This window comes from Liolophura sinensis, chromosome 7 (assembly GCF_032854445.1).
Source record: "Liolophura sinensis isolate JHLJ2023 chromosome 7, CUHK_Ljap_v2, whole genome shotgun sequence".
Taxonomy (NCBI): domain Eukaryota; kingdom Metazoa; phylum Mollusca; class Polyplacophora; order Chitonida; family Chitonidae; genus Liolophura; species Liolophura sinensis.
Window position 1 is genome coordinate 20,650,751 of NC_088301.1, and position 7,192 is coordinate 20,657,942.

Consider the following 7,192-nt stretch of genomic DNA (forward strand, 5'->3'; position numbering starts at 1 on the left):
CGGAAGAAATGTAATTATTTGGAACGTCATCGTACGTCACATACAAGTTCACCAAAGGGAATGTTCTCCCCACACAAAGGAGTATTGGGGGCCTCCATGCATGGCTCAGTTGGTTAGCGCGCTAGCACAGCGTAATGACCCAGGAGCCTCTCACCAATGCGGTCGCTGTGAGTTCAAGTCCACCTCATGCTGGCTTCCTCTCCGGCCGTGCGTGGGAAGGTCTTTTTTCAGCAACCTGCGGATGGTCGGGGGTTTTCCCCCGGGCTCTGCCCGATTTCCACCCACCATAATGCTGACCGCCGTCGTATAAGTGAAATGGTATTGAGTATAATAAATAAATAAATAAAGGAGTATTGTTAATTCGAATGTTTATTTCTATACGTCGAGCATGAATTTCCCCCGGGTTTTACCTCTCACCGTATATAATTGTGGCCGCAGTCGTATAAGTGAAACATTCTTGAGTACGGCCTAAAACACCAATGAAATAAGTAAATAAAATATTTCTATGGAAATAGAACCTAAATGCTCAGATCAAGAAAGGCAGCCAATGACTGGAATCGAGGAAAAATATTATGATACAAGTCAGTGGTTAACTGAGAAATTTTCCCAACAATTTACACATACATCCGTTGCAAGAGAAATAACATTTGAAATATTTTAGATACTACCTCCATGTTTATTTAACAACTTTCCATCTTCAGTACCGTAACGATCTGTATAATATACACCAGCAGAAGGTATACTGTTGCTATGTCACAAATCTAGTGTGGCACTATTAATTGTGTATTGTTCTGCCTATATCCTTATAGTTATGTCAACAATTATACAATATACATTCTACCGGTTCCCAAAAAACAGCAGACTTTATTACAACAGTTTTGCCTTGATGAACACGATATATGTTTCGTACATGTATAACTAAAAGAAATATCACCTGAGTGAGTGAGTGAATGGTGCTTGTGGTTTAACGTCGTATTTAGCAATTTTTCAGTCATATGACGACGAAGGAGTTCTTAAGATTGCTTGAAATGCGCCTCCTTGTTGCAAAACGGATTTTCACCGCTCTTTTATCTAGTGATGCTTCACCGAGACGGCTTACCGAAGGCAAGCAAGCCGTCCCGCGCGAGTTACATTATACAGTAACAAAGGCTACAAGGCGGGATATACACACGCCATGTACAGGATCCTGCGGCATATAATGCTGCCCAAGTGCGGATAATTTACAATGTTAAAATTGAAACTATTCATCTTGAGGGGAGGAAACCGTTTTGGTCTTTGTACAAACATGGGTCCAGATAAGATGGACCATCTACAGGGAGTTTGTTTTCTTTGATTCCAACGAAGGTGGATATAAACCGACCGCCAAAAGAAACTTTACCACTCCGTGAGTTAATTTTAACCAGCCTTTTCAGCAAATAATACCAAATTATTGTAGGAAAACATTGTACGAAGCATATTCCCATGTGCGACAAGCGTCATATACGCCCACACGAACATTTTGAGACAACGAAGAAAGTTGAAAAATCACGTGAGCCATGAATGGCCGCGACTGCACATGTAATAAGTGTATAAAAACGTTACACACAGTGTGCTGAACTTGCACACTGACTAAAAACCACCAAAGTAATGCCTCGATTGATTCCAGAACAACGCGAGAGAGCCCTGCGTATGGTATCCATGGGAGCCACCCATGCCCACATTGCAAGGACCTTTGGCTGCTCTCGTGTAACTGAGTCCAACTTGTTGCAGAACAGGCACGCCTAGGGTAACTACGCCGAGAGAGACGGGTACCTGCGCACCTTACACCCGAGGAACCGCTTCCTGACAGTGACGTCATCGTCAATCAATGTCTTAGGTCATCGGCTCAGTCGGCAGACCGTGTCCAGGAGACTCTTGGCTCGACCATTCAGAGAGCAGTTGTTCACAGCCGAACAACGTGGCCAGAGGCTGCGATGGGCTCGAATTGTACGCCGTTGGCAAGGGCGTGATTGGCAACGTGTTGTTTTCGCGGATGAAAGCCGCTTCCGCCTGTCCCGTGCCGACGGCAGACAGCAAGTTTACCATCGAAGAGGCGAACGAACGACTGCATCATGCGTCCAGGAGGTGGTACCGTTTGGTGGCGGCAGCGTGATGTGTGGGGTGGGATTTGTGGAGAGGAACGGACACCACTGGTCATCATCTACGGGAACCTAACAGCTCAGCGTTACGTGGATGAAATTCTACGTCCTGTTTTTCTGCCATTCCTTCAACAACAGGCACGTGGTGTCCTGTACCAGCATGACAACGCCAGACCCCATACAGCTCGAACTGTGCAGAACTTCCTCGACGCCAACGACGTCAACGTCTTGCCGTGGCCTGCACGTTCCCCAGATAGAACATGTTTGGTTAAGTAAGACAACGGCCACACCTGGCAACCAACCGACAAAAACTGGCGTTCGCTCTCCAAGATGAATGGCAATGAATGGCAATGAATCCCACGTCATCTCATCAGACGACTGACTTTTTCTATGCGTCGGAGAGTTTTTGCATGCACTGAAGCAAGGGGTGGCCACACGCGATATTGATTGGTTTTGATATTGACTGATATTAAAAATGATCAAATTTTTGTGTACTCTGCTCATTGTTAACCAAGATGGAATGGCTATTTTTCTACCCCTGCTCTGTTTGTTCACTTGTAAAATGATTTGAGGGCTGCTTTGTCCGTTCCTACGCAAGACTTTCAATATCTAAAGTCATTGGTCTTTTGCATATATTAAACTTCAGTCATCCTGTTTTTTGCTTTGGCAAAATAAATTGATCTGAACTCTTTGTAAAGATTCTTTTGGCCGTCAGCTTATATGCATAGCCGTTGCTATAAATGGGTTATCTAAAGCTATGAGATCATCACTATATCGTTTAGTGAATAAGAACGATCGGGTCTTTTGGGGATTAGTCTTTAATAGCTTCTGCATATACATGTAGTCGTTCTCATAAGAGAAGAGGTATATAGGTCAGCCAAAAAGGTGGCACAATTTGAACCCATCGAAATATCTATACACTGTTGACATATGGCTTCAACGCATTTCCTACAGAAATTATTCAGACATTAGGAAGAACAACAAACTATCCAATGAATGGTAACCTTTCTAGGTAACGGAACTTAAGAAGGCTTTGTTGCCTATGAGCTTAATGTATAGCGGTGACCAGTTTTATGAAACACCGATGTAATTAGTGATGAAATTCTATCAGTTGAATCTGTGTGAAGAAGAGCAGAACATATTAAGAGGGAGTGGGGAGAGAGAGTTCAGATCATTTTTTTTTTCAAAGTTTTCCTTTACATATCGAATTTTTTCCAGGAGTTGGGATAAGAAATCCTGGCGGGGAGTTAAATTTTCACAGCAGGGAGGAAAAATTAGGCTTTAAATATATGTATATAAACTCTGGTGACAGGGCTTGGTGGGTGTAAAACAAAGCGACAGTTTATTCGTCATTAATTTGATCAATCTTCGGTATGCCGGTGAAGAGAAAGAAAAGTAGATACAACCACGTGATGGCTTCCAACGAATGTCGCTGTCTCATTGCCTGTGTCTCTCCTATGGACCAATGAGTGAACCAATGAGTAACAAATTGTGAACTGTGTACAGTAACGCAATGGCCGTTTGAAACCTACCGCAATGCTAGCAGTATCTGATCTACAACAGAGGACGATTTAAACCGGGAACAATCCCAAACTAATAGTGTTCTTTGACTGCGTTAAATCAAGAATTAATGACTTCATTTCATGACGCGGGGAGTGGGTGGGGGGGGGGGGGGGGGGGGGGGTACGACCATGCGAAAAACACATTACTTTACCGGCCGACAACTGATAAGGGCGTATCAATAATCGCAAAGCCAATTCCCAAAAAGACGTTTAACACAAATCACCAAAGAACAAAGAAAGTATATAAAGTACGAAAACAGAACGGAGTCATACAAAGAGTAGCGGTCAACAGTTTCAGAGGCGTAGCAAAGACAAAAGGTATGTCTCACCAATGCGGTCGCTGTGAGTTCAAGTCCAGCTCATGCTGGCTTCCTCTCCGGCCGTACGTGAGAAGGTCTGTCAGCAACCTGCGGATGGTCGTGGGTTTCCCCCGGGCTCTGCCCGGTTTCCACCCACCATAATGCTGGCCGCCGTCGTATAAGTGAAATATTCTTGAGTACGGCGTAAAACACCAATCAAAAAAAAAAAAAAAAAAAAAAAAAAAACAAAAGGTATGTTCTACGCGACTGAGTGAAATCAGCATTCAACTGATATACCATGCTAGAATATCAGTTGTGGATAAAGAAATATGTACTCAATTGCTACTGTTAAAATATCCAACGTCGCGATTTAATTCAACACGATGAATATACAGCCCCTAACCCGAACACGTAAGCCTTTATATGGTAACGTAATTAGCCACAATCTTACGCCCTGAGACGCGCTTAAGTCACTTCGCCGAGCTCGCACGTGTTGAGTAAGCATTCCTTCCAACGGTTTGCACGTATCCTATGCCTTCCAAGTCTGATCTTTGTTTTGATTCTGGGGGATAGCGCGAACGCAGTCCCCCTGAGTAAAAATTACGCACCCGAGTCACCCACATTTGGGGTGATCGCAAGCGTCAGCCCACCGAAGTGCAATGGGAAGGCCTCGACCTGGGGGAACCGCCTTCGTGATCACGGTATCCCCTGTGCCAGGTAAGTATGAATTACCAAACAACAACGAAAGTTTATAAACTTCTGTTTCCGTTTCCAAATGGTGGGCCTTAAATTAGGGTGTTGCACAATAGAACGCTAACATTTTAATTAGCTTAAGACTAAATTAGGTTTTATGTGCAATTACGCCTTGAACCATATTTTTCAAAATTTGTACGGATAATTACATATCCATAAATTAAATTTAAATTTCTTTAATTCAAGAAAATAAATTGAAAAGATATACGCCGGCCAGGGGTTATCTCCCTTTTTCTGATTCCGTTTTGGACCTTGGAACTCGTTGTTGTAGCGGTCCAGCACACATCAATAACGTTACATCGGTTTAGATCTACGCACTGGACAAGTCATTTAACAAAACATAGCTGCTCCAGGATCTCACATTAAAAAGGGAAAAAGTACTTTGGATTCGGCCGTGTTGTTTGACTGGTGTGGCTCGTGGTGCAGCCAGCAGTTTGTGGGCTAGACAACCCCTGTTGTAATCTTCACTAACTGGCTGTGTATGCATCCGGCCCGTCCAAAGCCACTGTCGTGCGCTGTAGAGCACAGACAGGTTGTATGGTCATCTGGGATATGAAAGCATTTTATGCATAAATGTCTTAGGTTAAACCGTTCTTATAAGTGCTGTATTTTTATTTATTTATTTTATTCTTAATGACACATACCTGGACTGCATGGCGAGGAAAACTCCGTCAAATATGCATAATCGGTTTCCATGAAAACATGACACACCTCGAATTTATGGGGCTCGGCTTTGAAGTCAGGTTATACACATGATGGAAACAAGATCACGTAATGTACGACACTACAACGTGCAAAGGTGACTCATAGACTTGTACTCAAATTATAATAAATGTACCTAAATCGAGCCCTCAGGAAAAAGGTCTTCAACATCATTGATAACAAATATACCAAAAAGACTACACCATAGATAGTAAAACCAGAGAAGTGACGACTGTGTGATATTTGGTCACACAGTCTCTTGTCAATTTACTGAAGTCTGGCTTTTATTCTGACTTCATGCATATCTGCTTAAAAAGTAGTAACGTACACGTCCCCTGCCACCATGGCTTCAGCACAATGAGGTATTAAAAATAGTTATTTTACTTGCAGTGTTTCAGCCGCCACTAATCTGATTTTTCCAAAAGCTGTCTGGTCATCACATTTAATATACAATTACATTAAAAGAATGGTTCAAGTCCAGCTCATGCTGGCTTCCTCTACGACCGTACGTGGGAAGGTCTGACAGCAACCTGCGGATGGTAGTGGGTTTCCCCCGGGCTCTGTCCGGTTTCCTCCCCCAACAATGCTGGCGGCCATCGTATAAGTGAAACATCTTGAGTACGGCGTAAAACACCAATCAAATAAATAAAACAATGGAAATGGATCAGGCCTGGGCAGTCTAGGCACACTTGATGCAGTTTGGGTCTATCGTGTCATTAGACGCTAAGCGCAGTCCCCTGAGTAAAAATACCCATGCCAGTCGTCTTCTTTTGGGGATGATGACAAACGTCAAAATGTGCAGGCCACAATACCAAATAATGTAGCGTAGTAGGCCTACGTAAATTTCACGGTCAAGTTTGCTAACCCTTTCTTCCATACTTTCTGGTTACCTATATACCGTTGTATAACTTTGATCATCAGGATATCTCGGTTATTGCCCATACGTCTTCGCCATTACACTGCACAAACACCGTTACGAATCAGGAATTTCCTAAGACAGAGGCCATCGTTCTTCTCACTCTTCCCATGATCATCCTCCCCTTGTCTACTTTTGCTTTCATCCTAGGGGATAGCGCGAACGCAGTCCCCCTGAGTAAAAATTACGCACCCGAGTCACCCACATTTGGGGTGATCGCAAGCGTCAGCCCACCGAAGTGCAATGGGAAGGCCTCGACCTGGGGGAACCGCCTTCGTGATCACGGTATCCCCTGTGCCAGGTAAGTATGCTTTGGGAGTGCAGTTCTACGGTATATGTACCGCTGCTTCCGCGTAACAGGAGAGACACCTGGGAATTATATTCTTTCTAAAAAAAGTCCCATCTCTGTTACAGCTGAAAAAATTCACTATTTGGTGATTTTGTAACAAAGTACAGTATTTTGGTCGATTTATAAACGGAAAAATAGGAACATGTTCCACTTAAAATCGTGAAAATGAAGGAAATATTGACGGAAACAAGAAACAATGAATTCAAAGTTATCTCCCTTTAACAGTTAATGCCGATATCTCTCTTCTCTCTATACATTAGCGATACGACGGTGCGCCAAGTCTGATTATACAAGTCGAAGACCAAATTAGCCACATTACAGTGATATGAATAAGCTCATTTTTTTGCGCGAGACATCACAGCGAGAGAGAGGGGTTGGGGTGATCGGGGTCAGGATTTGGAGTTTGGCACGGTTAGCCTGTCAATTGAAAAAAAAAATGCTGCTCTCTAGAAACTGAAAAGTCAGTCATAAAGCTTCAGGAATCATAAACTTTT

The 7,192-nt window shown here is 43.3% G+C and overlaps 2 non-coding genes across 2 annotated transcripts; both read right to left on the reverse strand.

The window, feature by feature from the left end:
* Positions 1 to 4,541: 4,541 nt before the first annotated feature.
* Positions 4,542 to 4,703, reverse strand: LOC135471983 (U1 spliceosomal RNA). Its single transcript, XR_010444493.1, has one exon. It is a non-coding gene; the product is annotated as a U1 spliceosomal RNA (small nuclear RNA).
* Positions 4,704 to 6,496: 1,793 nt separating this feature from the next.
* Positions 6,497 to 6,658, reverse strand: LOC135471981 (U1 spliceosomal RNA). Its single transcript, XR_010444491.1, has one exon. It is a non-coding gene; the product is annotated as a U1 spliceosomal RNA (small nuclear RNA).
* Between the last annotated feature and the right edge of the window lie 534 nt (positions 6,659 to 7,192).